This window comes from Primulina eburnea, chromosome 14, assembly GCF_022965805.1.
Source record: "Primulina eburnea isolate SZY01 chromosome 14, ASM2296580v1, whole genome shotgun sequence".
In the NCBI taxonomy this organism is placed as follows: Eukaryota; Viridiplantae; Streptophyta; class Magnoliopsida; order Lamiales; family Gesneriaceae; genus Primulina; species Primulina eburnea.
In genome coordinates, this window is record NC_133114.1 from 18,491,704 (window position 1) to 18,505,316 (window position 13,613).

Genomic DNA, 13,613 nt, shown 5'->3' on the forward strand with positions numbered 1-13,613 from the left:
CTTGAACGATCACCATCAATTCAGTCATTGTTTGTCTTTTCATGAAATGTTTATTTGGATGACATATTTATCTCATTTAATATTTCTTTGTAAAAAAAAAAAATCAAATTCCCAACTGAGCATGTAATTTTAAAGTACTTAGTTTTACTTGAGAAATGCCTATTTTCAGTTTGCAAATACTTGATTTCGTAAATGAGATACTCACAATATGTATTAAAATACTGGATATTCGAATAGACAACATAAATTCATCAAGTATTAGTATTTCAATGAAAAATACATTTGGATGACATATTAATCTCATTTAATATTTTTTGTTAAAAAACCAAATTCCCAAATAAGTATGCAAATTTTAAAGTACTTAGTTTTACTTGAGAAGTGCTTAATTTGAGTTCGCAAATACTTGATTTCGTAAATGGGATACTCACGATATGTATTAAAATATTGAATATTCGAATAAGCAACGTAAGTTCTCCAAGTGTTGGTATTTTCATGAAATATGCATGTATTTGGATGAGAAGTACCTAATTTGAGTTTGCAAATGCTCGATTTGGTACAACAGATACTCATAATATTTAATAGAGTATTGGATATTCAAATATGCAACGTAAGTTTACCAAGTGTTGGTTTTCCATGGAAGATTCGTTTGGATGACATATTTATCTCGTTTAATATATTTTCTGTAAAAAAAAATCTTAAATAAGCATGAAAATTTTAAAAACTTAGTTTTACTTGAGAAGTACATAATTTCATATTTTAAATACTTGATTTAGTACATGAGATACTCATAATATGTAATAGAATATTGGATATTCGAATATGCAACGTAAATTCACCAAGTGTTGGTATTTCTATGGAAAATGCATTTGGATGACATATTTATCTCATTTAAAATTTTTTTGTAAAAAAAAAAAACCAAATTCTCAAATAAGCATGAATATTTAAATGTACTTAATTTTACTTGAGAAGTACCTAATTTCATATTGCAAATACTTGATTTGGTACACGAGATACTCATAATATGTAATAGACTACTGAATATTCGAATATGCAACGTAAGTTCACCAAGTATTGGTCTTTCCATGGAAGATGCATTTGGAATACATATTCATCTTATTTAATATTTTTTTGGTAAAAAATATTCCCAAATAAGTATGAAAATTTTAAAGTATTTACTTTTACCTGAGAAGTATCTAATTTGAGTTTGCAAATATTTGATTTCGTAAATAAGATACTCACAATATGTATTAAAATACTGGATATTCGAATATGCAATATTTCCATGAAAAATTCATTAGGATACTTATTCATGTCATTTAAATAAATAAACATAGTTCATTGTTCATCATGGACTAATTGAAAGATACATTATGAACATAGTTCGTAAATGAGCTTGAAATTTGCACTTTAAGTATAGCTATCGATTCTAAGATTAAATATTTATAAAATACCCATCAATATTAATTTACAATACTTTTGATATTCATTGAATGACTTATTTGACAATTATACTTATTTGACATAATACTTATTAGTAATCATTCATTATATGTATCAATATTCTTTCATTATACCTATTATCAAATTTGAGTTTTAGAAGGGTAAAATCAATTATCAGTGGAATCTAATTATGTAATACTTGTAACAATTTAGGTATCACATTTTTATTTCACGGATCTCATCATCAAAGACCACTCAATATGGACTTCAAATTATATATTTTGACATTATCAAATAATCGAATTTGAGTATTTAAATAGTAAAATCAAGTATTTGTGGATTCGTATTAGGTATTATTTGTATTAATTTAGGTATCACATTTTTACTTCACGAATGTCATCATCAAAGACCACTCAATATTAACTTCAAACTATATAATTTGACATACTCGAATAGTCGGATATAAGAATTTAGGGAGTAAAATCAAGTATTTGCGAACTCGCATTATTAGATACTCTTTGTACCAATTTAGCTACCATATTTTAATTTCACCAATTTAGATACTCTTCGTATCAATGTATCTTCCATGGAAAGACCAATACTTGGTATCAATGTATCTTCGTATCAATGTATCAATGTATCTTCCATGGAAAGACCAATTTAGATACTCTTCGCATCAATGTATCTTCGTATCCAGTATTTTAATACATATTGTGAGTATCTTATTCAAGTTATAAAGTATTTGTAAACTCAAATTAGATACTTCTAAAATAAAACTAAGTATTTTAAAATTTCAATACTTAGTTGAGAATTTATTTTTGTTTTTACAAAAAAAAAAATTTAAATGAGATGAATATGTCATCCAAATGCATCTTCCAAGGAACGGTAAACACTTGGTGAGCTTACGTTCCATATTCGAATATCCAGTATTCTATTACATATTATGAGTATCTCATATCAAATATTTTTAATCTCAAATTAGGCACTTCTCAAATAAAAATATGTACTTTAGAATTTTCATGCTTAGTTGGGAATTTGTTTTTTCTTTTACATTTTTTTAAATGAGATGAATATGCCATCCAAATACTTATTATATGGAAATATCAATACTTGATGAACTTACGTTGACTATTCGAATATCCAGTATTTTAATACATATTGTGAGTATCTCATTTACGAAATCAAGTATTTGCAAACTCAAATTAGGTACTTCTCAAGTAAAAATAAGTACTTTAAAATTTTCATACTTAGTTGAAAATTTATTTTTTTATAAAAAAATATATTAAATGAGATGAATATGTCATCCAAATGTATATTCCATAAAAATACCAACACTTGGTGAACTTACATTGCTTATTCGAATATCTAGTATTTTAGTACATATTGTGAGTATCTCATTTACGAAATCAAGTATTTGCTCAAATTAAGTACTTCTCATTTAGGGAGTAAAATTAAGTATTGGTAGACTCGAATAAATACTTTTTGTACTAATTTAGGTATCACATTTTAATTTCAAAAATGACACATCAAAAGTCACTCAATATTACTTGAAACTATATTATTTTATATCTCAAAATAATCAAATTTGAGTATTTAAAAGATAAAATCAAATATATGTGAAATCAAATTAAGTACTATTTGTACCAATTTAGGTAGCACATTTTTTATTTACAAATATTATCATCAAAGAACATTCAGTGTTATCTTCAAACTATATATTTTTACATACTCAATCGAATTTGAGTATTTAAACGGTAAAATCAAGTATTTGTGGACTCGAATTATGTATTATTTGTATTAATTTAAGTATCACATTTTTACTTCACGAATATTATCATCGGTGTCAATTAATATTAACTTCAAATTATATTTAGGCATCCTCAAATTATTGTATACGAGTATTTACGAGGTAAAATCATGTATTTATAGAATCTAATTAGGTACTCTTTGTGCCAATTTAAGTATCACATTTTAACTTCACAAATGACACCATAAAAAGTCACTTAATATTACTTGAAACTTAAGTATTTTATTACACATTTGAAGTATTCAAATAGCCAAATCAAATATTTGAAACCCCAAAATAAGTACTTTTTCTAATTCAACAATGAGTGAGAAACTATGTTTTTTAAAAAATTAGATGACATGAATAAGTAATCTTAATGCATTTTCAATGAAAAGAACAACAATTATTGAATTTATTGTGATAGCTCGAAGATTCAGTATTTTCTTACACATTTGGATTATTCAAATAGTCAAACAAAGCATTTGAAACTCCAAAATAGGTATTTTGTAGGTCAAAATAAATACTTAATTTTATTTCAAGATGAATGATGACCTATGTTTTTTATAAAAAAAATAAAAAATAATGCATTTTTCATGAAAAGACTAACAATTACAAAATTTATGGTGAATGCTCGAAAATATATTATTTTCTTATATATTTGGAGTATTCAAATAGCGAAATCAAGTATCTGAAATCCTATAATAGGTACTTTATATATCAAAATAAGTATTTACTTTTATTCCATGATAATTGAGAAACAAATTTTTTACAAAATTATATTTTAAATGGAGAATATATATGTAATTTTTGTGACTAAAATAATATATTTATTTAAATAATAAAGGGTAAAAATGTAAATTTTGTTTTGTGAGGAGTTAAAACTAAAAGCATAGATTTGTCAGGTACTGATTTCAAAAAAATTATGACTAGGTACTGATTCTTAATTGAAAAATGGGCAGATGCATTTTTTTGGAATTTACCGTTAATTGTTAATATCAAAGATAACATTTAGAAGGGAATGAATGAACTATAACTGTTACAAAATTATGACAAATAATGTGAAACTTAAATTGTGTTAACAACTCTATTCAGTATTTCAATCAGACTTAGAAAAGCAAGTTATTGAAATACTAAGGCGTGGAAACATTTCAAGTTACTAAATAAATATGATATGAAAGTGCAACAGATCAGTTCAAGTCAAAGAGTCAATATCACATATGATGACAAACAATATTAGTAAAATGACCGAAAGTAAAGTAAGGTAAAAGTTTGTTGAGTTTATGGAAGTTCAAAGACTAAACGTTTACGTCTCTCGTTTCTCTGTTTCAAAAAAGATTCACTAGAAAATTTGATCGGTACAATCTTTTGTGCAAACTCACTTCGATGTAGGACTTATCTTTTACCTAATCGAAGCTCCTAGTACACTATTTTATTAACTCGATCTATTCAGAAACATGCTTCTGATAATTACAGTGATTCTCACAATATTATGAAACTCGTGTAATCAAAAGATAAGTGAGAATACAAAGTGCACAATACAATCCTTTATAAATATGATAAAATTTGTGTGTGTGTGCAAGGACAACTTAAACAAATCTTGTAAGAGATGATGTGCGATTTGAGAATGCTTGATGAAGATCAATGTCACAGTGGTGTCTTCGTTCCTGATGCAACCCATTTTATAGATGTTGGGAATAAATAGATATGGTAGTCACAAATTTACTGGATAGCATGAAATTAAGCATAAAATGCCATGTGTCCTTGTCGTGTTTCCAAATATAGTAGCGGTTAATTCAATTTCCTTGGACATTAGCTGAAAGGAGTAACCAATAGATCTTCATTTAGTTTTTGCTGACAACTCTTGAAATAAACTCGGAGATAGTATTTTGTATTCATAGAATGTTGTCAGATTATTCTAAAGTTTATCTGTTATGCTCAAAGAATAAATTATAACAATTTTGTTCCACTCGAGCTGTCGTAGATTCTTATCTGATCGGTTAAGTTCTATCACTTGATTTGTCTATATGAGTTTGTCTGTTTCATCTTGTGTCAGCGTGGTTGAACAACACAAATGATGTTCTTTCATCTACAGTCTTGTCATTCAGTTCACTAATTCATGTATTTAGTAATTTTTCTTAAGTTAGTATCAGTTTAGTTTATGATCACCAAAACTTGTATTCAAAATTTATCTTAACAATTTTCTCCTTTTTATTGATATCAAAAGTAAGCTGTTTGTGCAAGTAATTAATAAAGATTGAACTGAATATGAACTTTTTAACAATTGAACTAATAAGATGCAGAGATAATTTAAGAAAAATAACAACAATAGATAAATGGAATTATATCTCCTGTTTTATCAATTTCTAAAAGAATGATGTATAGAGTAGTTGGGTCTATGTCCACCGCTTGAGCTGTTATGATGACCACCACCATGAGAACTTCCATGAGATGGTTTTTCTGAGACAAGGAAGCAGAGGGCTTAGGCTATTATTTTGATTTTCCCCTTTTTTGACATCAGCCTTTCCTTCTTGAAGAAAAACAACCACCTCGGAAATTTGTTTACCCAAAGTCTCAATATGACCTGTGATCACCTTATCTTTCTTGTCGATATGGAAAACCACATCAGCATTGGATCTTTGAAAAGAGTTCATGAGCTCAAATAACTGACTTTAGTACATGTTCACCACTTGAAGCACTTCAGGAATTTGGGTATTGAATTATTTTTGGAACACATCTAGATCAAGTGAATACGCCATATGATCTGCTCTAATACTGGAAACTTCATTCTACAGTTGAGATAAAGAACGATGAACTATGTTCACGTCATCAAATTGTGGAAATTATGATTCAATTCCTTGATCTGCTTCTTGAACTTTTGGATGAGAAATTGATGAAGAGTTTTGCAGCATCTCAAGTTCTAGCAAATTATGTTCTAAACCAAGTTGAAGACCCATTTGTGGTTCAGGGTCATCAACAATTTCTTCAGTGAGAATTTCTTGAATCTTTGGAATAATTTGTTGTTCTCCTTCTTGTGCTAGTAACTGCTGAAGAGTCAGAAACAGAAGATCTTGAAACATTTTACATATCAGATTGTCAAAGGATGGTAGTGACGGAGGAGATGCAACAATCTGTTCTTCTGTTACTTCTTTCTGTTAAGGAAAAATTGGAATAATCCACTTATTTGTTGATTCAATATGTTTAATGATTGGAGAAGATGTATATGAGGCATATTCCACTACCACCCCTTGCTGTAGAGGAATGGCCATTGTCATTACGGAATAATTTTCCTGTGGAGCAGAAACTTGGATTAGTTCTTGTGCAATGTTGTTGTCCAGAGTTTTCAGCATCTCAGCTGTTGTAGTCAATGGTATTTCCGGAAGGCCTTCAAAAAAGTCAGAGTCACTTGAACTTCTTCGACCTGTTCGACAGATTGTTGTTGTTATGTCTGAACCTATGGGGCGATTTCAACAGTCATTCATTCTTGATTTTGCAGGATATGATATTCGGACTGTTCTGTTTGCTTGTTCTGTTATACTAAATTCATGTGTTCTAGAGTATTGACAGGACTCGTTTTTAGGTGTTTTTAGTGTTGGTTTTGAGTCGCATTCATGCATCATATTAGTTTGTTTTAGTTTAATTCTGCATTTTTTTAGCATTATTTAGCATGTGTATGATCTCGTGTATTTTGTGGTTATTTTTTAGGAATTGAACCAAAAACTGGGAGAAAATTTGTCAAAATATCGAAGAGGATTTGCTAGGGCGGTCACCAGCGAGCATTTTGGTCTGGCCGAGGATTTTATGCGCAAGTGTCTCGCTAGGGCGGTCAAAAGTGACCGCCCCAGCGAAATCAGGGACATGCTCGAGGAAGTTTATGCGAGGACCTCTCGCTAGGGCGGTCAAAATATACCGCCCTAGCGAGAAGCGAGATTCGGGAAGATTTGTTTCCAACTTTTTATGGACTCTATCCTACACCAAAACCTAAGACACGAGATCAGCCTCCTTTTGGCGGACTTTTATCATATTTTTTTTCATCACTTTTCTTGGAGGGGAGGCTAGAGAAAGGAGATTTCGAAGACCTCGAGATTTCCACGCGTCGTGGCCGTCATCCATCGTCATCTTTAGTATTTTCATTATTCAGTATTTTATTTCTTACATTGATTGTTGGTTTTTATCATGAATCTAGTAGCTAAACTCTAGATTTGTTGGGATTTGAGGGGATCCTACCCCGTACTCGGTGTTTAACATTATTTCTCGACGTTTTTATTAGTGATTTGTTTATGCTATTGTTCTTTCTTTTTTCAATCGAAGCCTAGCTAACTTCCCTTGATTATTTCATGTTGTTGATGATTTCGATAGAACAATTAACAATAGGATCAAATAGTATAAACCACGGATTTACAATTTTAGTAGATATACGGAATTGGGTACGTGTCGATAGTGATAGTTCACCCGGATGAAAGCTAGTGGATTCCATAGAAAGTAATGCAATCTTGAACTGTTAAATAATTGAGGACACTTGAGTACTGCATGTTTATGATTAGTATCAATATAGCTCGAGAGAGTATATTAATTAGTCTAGGGAATTCCGTCGAATGCACGAGTAAAAGTCGAGTGTAATTATTTAAACACGAGTGGTAGGTGAACTGCTATTTCCCAACAAATTCATTTCTCAATTGATTTAATTCAAATTAATCATTGCATTCTTGAATACTTTTTCTTTGCATTTTAATTATTTTAGTTGTTTAATTTACATTAATTTAATCATCAACTCATTTTATCGTTGCTAAAGAAATTTTACTTGAAAATAAAAAATAGTGTAACGCAGTCCTTGTGGAACGATACTCGTATTCAATTACGTTTATTATAACTTGACTATCGTGCACTTGCGATATTTAAATCGAGCTTTCATTTATAAAATAAATTTTGGGACTATTCACTGTGCAAGTTTTGCTCGATCAAGTTTTTTGCGCCGTTGTCGGGGACTGTTGATTCACAATATTTTTATTTTTCAATTAAATTCTTTAGTATTATTTATTTTATTGTTATTTGATACTCTCATTGTGTTGCAGATTTTTCTTGTGGTGCATGCGAAGATCACTCGAGTTTAAGCTTGAGCCTTTTGACCCCGAGATTGAACGCACAGCTAGACGTCGACTACATCAGCAAAGAGCGAAGGAAAGAATGGAAGACGATCAACACAGAGAGGAGCCAAGGCGTATACCGATGATGGATTATGCACAGCCGTCTCTTGATGGAGCACGTCCAAGCATCGGTCTATTACTACATGGGAGGATATGGCAAAGGCATTCCTGATCAAGTATTTTCCTCCGTCGAAGACTATGAAGCTTAGAGCCGACATTACTACTTTTGCTCAATTTGAGCAAGAGTCACTTTACGAGGCATGGGAGCGCTACAAGGACTTGTTTAGGAGATGTCCACACCATGAGCTGCCGCTTGGGTTAGTTGTTCAAACTTTCTACTACGGTCTGCTTACTCCTAACCGTACTATGATAGATGCTGCTGCCTGTGGTAACTTGCTGAGAAAAACGGCTGAGGAAGGATATGAGTTATTGGAGGAGATGGCTGCTAGTAGCTATCATCCTCAGTCTGATAGGCAGAGACGAGGTCCTGGAGTTAATCAAGTTAATGATTTGTCGGCGGTTTCAGCACAGTTAGAGGCTTTGAATAGAAAGATTGATGGGATGAGCATGAGTGGGTCGGCTATACGTCTGCAAGAAATTTTCTGTCATAAGTGTGGGGGTGAGCATGACGTGCAGGATTGCCAAGATGGCAATCCATTCTATGTGCCTGAGGGAGCACCGGTAAAACAAGTGGGATTCCAGAACCGTCCTAGAAATGACCCTTATTCGAACACATATAATCCGGGATGGAGGAATCACCCAAAATTTTCATGGGGAGGTCAAAACAACCAAAATCGCCAACAAAGAGGTCCACCGTATGGGATGCACCAAGGATTCAAGCCAGAACCGCCTCGGGAGGAGAAGTCCAATTTAGAGCAAATGATGACTAAATTTATTTCTGCAATAGAGACGAGATTTCAGAACCAAGATGCATCCATAAAGGGGTTAGAGAATCAAATTGGACAATTGGCTAAGTTGATTGCTAATAGGGAGCAAGGAGCTTTGCCAAGCAACACGGAAACTAACCCAAGAGAACATGTGAAGGCTGTGGAATTGCGTAGTGAAAAAGCACTCGAGTTTAATAAGGAAAAGACCGAGCACAGTGAGGATGAGGTGGAAAATCGAGGAGGTAAGTCTTCTAACTCTACATCTACACCTATTGCACAAAATAAAAATTTTATCCCTCCACCTTTTCCTGCAGCAATGAAGAAAGCTAAATTAGATGCACAATTTGGTAAATTTCTTGAGATATTTAAAAAATTGCATATTAACATTCTTTTTGCTGATGTTTTATTGAATATGCCAAGTTATGCAAAATTCTTGAAAGATATCTTAGCAAATAAGCGGAAGCTAGAAGATCATATGACGGTGAATTTGATTGAAAATTGCTCCGCTTTAGTTCAAAACAAGATGCCTCCTAAGCAAAAAGATCCAGGGAGTTTCTCTATACCTTGCATTATTGGTGACATTAATTTTCATAAAGCTCTATGTGATCTTGGTGCGAGTATTAATCTGATGCCTTTTTCTGTGTTTAGGAGACTGGGATTAGGTGAACCCAAGGCAACTAGGATGTCGTTACAGCTGGCTGACAGATCTGTCAAGTATCCACGTGGGATTATCGAAGATGTTTTGGTGAAAGTGGATAAGTTTATTTTTCCTGCAGATTTTGTGGTACTTGACATGGAGGAAGATTTAGAGATGCCTTTAATCCTAGGGAGACCGTTTCTGGCTACAGGGAAAGCACTGATTGATTTTGAAGAGGGGAAATTGAGACTGAGAGTTGGAGAAGAAGAAATTATTTTTGATGTCTTCAATACTCTCAAGCACACAATGCACAATGATAGTTGTTTTCGTATTGATGTCTTGGATTCTCTCGTTTGTGATTTTATGCAGGATGGATTGAAAGAACCATTGGAGGCCACTCTCACTACTGAAAAGCAGGAGGACGAGCTAGACGAGGAAAAGATGGAGATGGTAGCTCACTTGAACGCCATTCCACCTTGGAGAAAGCAAGTGAGGCTTAGACTAGAGGAATTGGGAGACAGAAAAGATTTAATGCCTCAAAAGTCAAGCCTAGAGGAGCCACCTACTTTGGAGCTCAAATCACTACCTCCACATCTCAAGTACGTATATTTAGGAGAAAATAATAAATTTCCTGTTATTATTTCCTCTTCTTTGACAGATGATATGGAGAGTAAGCTCTTGGGAGTCCTCAAAGAGCATAAAGGAGCATTCGCTTGGAAGGTTTCGGACATAAAAGGGATGAGTCCTTCGATATGCATGCACAAAATTCTGATGGAAGATAAATACTCACCTCTAGCACAACCACAAAGGAGACTCAATCCAAAGATGCAAGAGGTAGTAAAAGCTGAAACAATTAAACTTCTGGATGCAGGTATTATCTATCCTATCTCTGATAGTGCGTGGGTAAGTCCTGTACAATGTGTGCCTAAAAAGGGTGGGATTACTGTTATTACTAATGAAAAAAATGAGTTGATTCCCACTAGAATTGTTACGGGTTGGCGTGTGTGCATAGATTATAGGAAATTGAATGATGCAACCCGTAAAGACCACTTTCCCTTGCCATTTATCGATCAAATGATTGAACGATTAGCAGGTCATGAATTTTATTGCTTTTTAGATGGATATTCGGGATACAATCAAATCACAATTGCACCTGAGGACCAAGAGAAAACTACTTTCACTTGCCCTTATGGTACTTTTGCGTTTAGGCGTATGCCCTTTGGTTTATGCAATGCACCTGCAACATTTCAAAGATGCATGACCGCTATCTTTCATGACATGATTGAAAATTTCCTTGAAATTTTTATGGATGATTTCTCTATTTTTGGCTCCTCATTTAATGAATGTTTAGAGAATCTGAACTTGGTGTTAATTAGATGTGAAGAGAGCAATTTGGTGTTAAATTGGGAGAAGTGTCATTTTATGGTTCAAGAGGGGATTGTGTTAGGACACAAGGTATCAGAGAATGGAATTGAGGTCGACAAGGCCAAGGTGGAAGTAATCAAAAACCTACCACCACCTTCATCAACAAAAGGAGTTAGAAGTTTCCTAGGGCATGCTGGTTTTTATAGGCGTTTTATTAAAGATTTTTCTAAAATTGCTAAACCTTTATCCTCTTTGTTGATGAAAGATGTTGAATTTAATTTTGATTCTACTTGTCTGCATGCATTCGAAATACTCAAGGAAAGCTTGGTGACAGCACCTGTTCTGACTGTCCCTGATTGGGAGTTACCGTTTGAGGTGATGTGCGATGCTAGTGATACAGCTGTTGGTGCGGTGCTGGGTCAAAGGAAGAACAAGGTATTTCATACCATCTACTATGCAAGTAAGACTTTAAATGATGCTCAATTGAATTACGCTACTACTGAAAAGGAATTACTTGCTATAGTATTTGCTTTCGACAAATTTCATTCATACCTTGTTCTGTCTAAAGTAACTGTGTATACAGATCATTCTGCCCTAAAATACTTGCTTGCTAAGAAAGATGCGAAACCTAGGTTAATTAGGTGGATTTTATTATTGCAAGAATTTGATCTCGAGATTCGAGATAAAAAGGGTGTGGAAAATGTAGTTGCTGATCATCTGTCTAGGCTTGAGCATGTTAGAATTAAGGGCAGTGACGATGATATAGATGACTGGTTTCCTGATGAACAATTGCTTGAGATGAAATATTGTCCATGGTATGCAAATTTCGCTAACTTTCTTGTCACAGGCACACCTCCACCAAACCTATCGTTTCACCAATGAAAGAAATTCTTTTCTGGCGTGAAATACTATTTTTGGGAGGAACCGTTTTTGTTTAAAATTTGTGCAGATTCCATGATAAGACGGTGTGTTGCGGCGGAAGAGTTTGATCAAATTCTCAACCATTGCCATGACCGTGAGGTAGGTGGTCATTTCGGACCAATAAGGACGGCATCCAAGGTACTTGAAAGTGGCTTTTATTGGCCAACTCTCTTTAAAGATGCTCGTTCTTATGTGCTACATTGTGATAAATGCCAGCGGACAGGTAACATCTCTAACCGTCACGAAATGCCTTTAAATAATATCATTGAGTGTGAGGTTTTTGATGTGTGGGGGATAGACTTTATGGGACCGTTTCCTAGTTCTTTCACGAAAAAATACATCTTGGTTGCGGTGGATTATGTGTCTAAGTGGGTAGAGGCGGAAGCGTATGCCACTAATGATGCTCAAGTTGTGAGAACCCGAAAATTTCGACCGAAGCAAATCAAGTAAGTAATATAAAAATTATTTAAAATGAGTTCAGTAATTTTTGTTTTAACTAAACAACTGGAATAATAACTTAAATCTCATCAAATTTAACTCGAGAAAGTAGATTCTAAGCTCGGGGATTAGCTCAACAGGAGGTCAAGCTACAAGTAACCGTATCCATTTAAGTGTTGCCAAGGGAGGAGTAAAACCCCAGCTCAAGGACACAATCTTTCAGCTCAAGGAAGCTCAACCATGTTTGTCCTAAAATGAGAGCTAAAGGATTGGACAAGCTAATGGTGCAAGAAATGATCTTTGAGGAAATCCATGGAAGAGCTAAAGGATGAGCTAGGAGATCAAGACACAATAATGATGCAAGAAATGGCTTTTGATGCTTGGTATGGAGCTTGATGATTTAATAACCTTTGACCACCATTACTCGATTTCTTGGAGGCCAAGGGGACGGCTAAGGGGAGGCAAAGGGGCAAGGGATTTTCTATAAATAGGACTCTAGGATGATAGAAAAGGTTATCCCAAGAAAACCTCAAAATTTCGGCTTCTTCCCCCTTCTCAAACCACTCGGCCGAAATTTCAAGGAAGAGAAGAAGCTCGGGCGATTGACGTGCTGGAGTTTTGCGTCATCATACTGTCGAAGTGAAAGCAGTATTTTTGAAAAATACGCCGAGGTGCTGCCGGAATTCCAAGAAAGAATTTCATATAACAATTCAAGTAAGTGGGCTTTTGTTATATAATTCATTTCTATTTTTAACTTTGATATGAAATAACGTGACATGCATGCTAGTATGTCATTTTCGAAAATAACTGTGTACTATTTTAAAATTTCGATCGATTATGTGTTCTCTTTGTGCATCGAAATTCTTGGTTCCGCTGTGTCAGTACGAATAACTCTGAAGTCTGAATATCTGAAAAGTTCTGTCTGAATTCTGTTTGCACTGTTACGACTCAAATTGAAATGGGACGAGAATTGTAGTTCTGTCTGGCCCCCATTGGTG

The 13,613-nt window shown here is 33.6% G+C and overlaps 1 non-coding gene across 1 annotated transcript; it reads right to left on the reverse strand.

Annotated features, from left to right (window-relative positions):
* Positions 1-8,568: 8,568 nt before the first annotated feature.
* LOC140813402 (small nucleolar RNA R71) lies at positions 8,569-8,675 on the reverse strand. Its single transcript, XR_012113937.1, has one exon. It is a non-coding gene; the product is annotated as a small nucleolar RNA R71 (small nucleolar RNA).
* Positions 8,676-13,613: the final 4,938 nt, after the last annotated feature.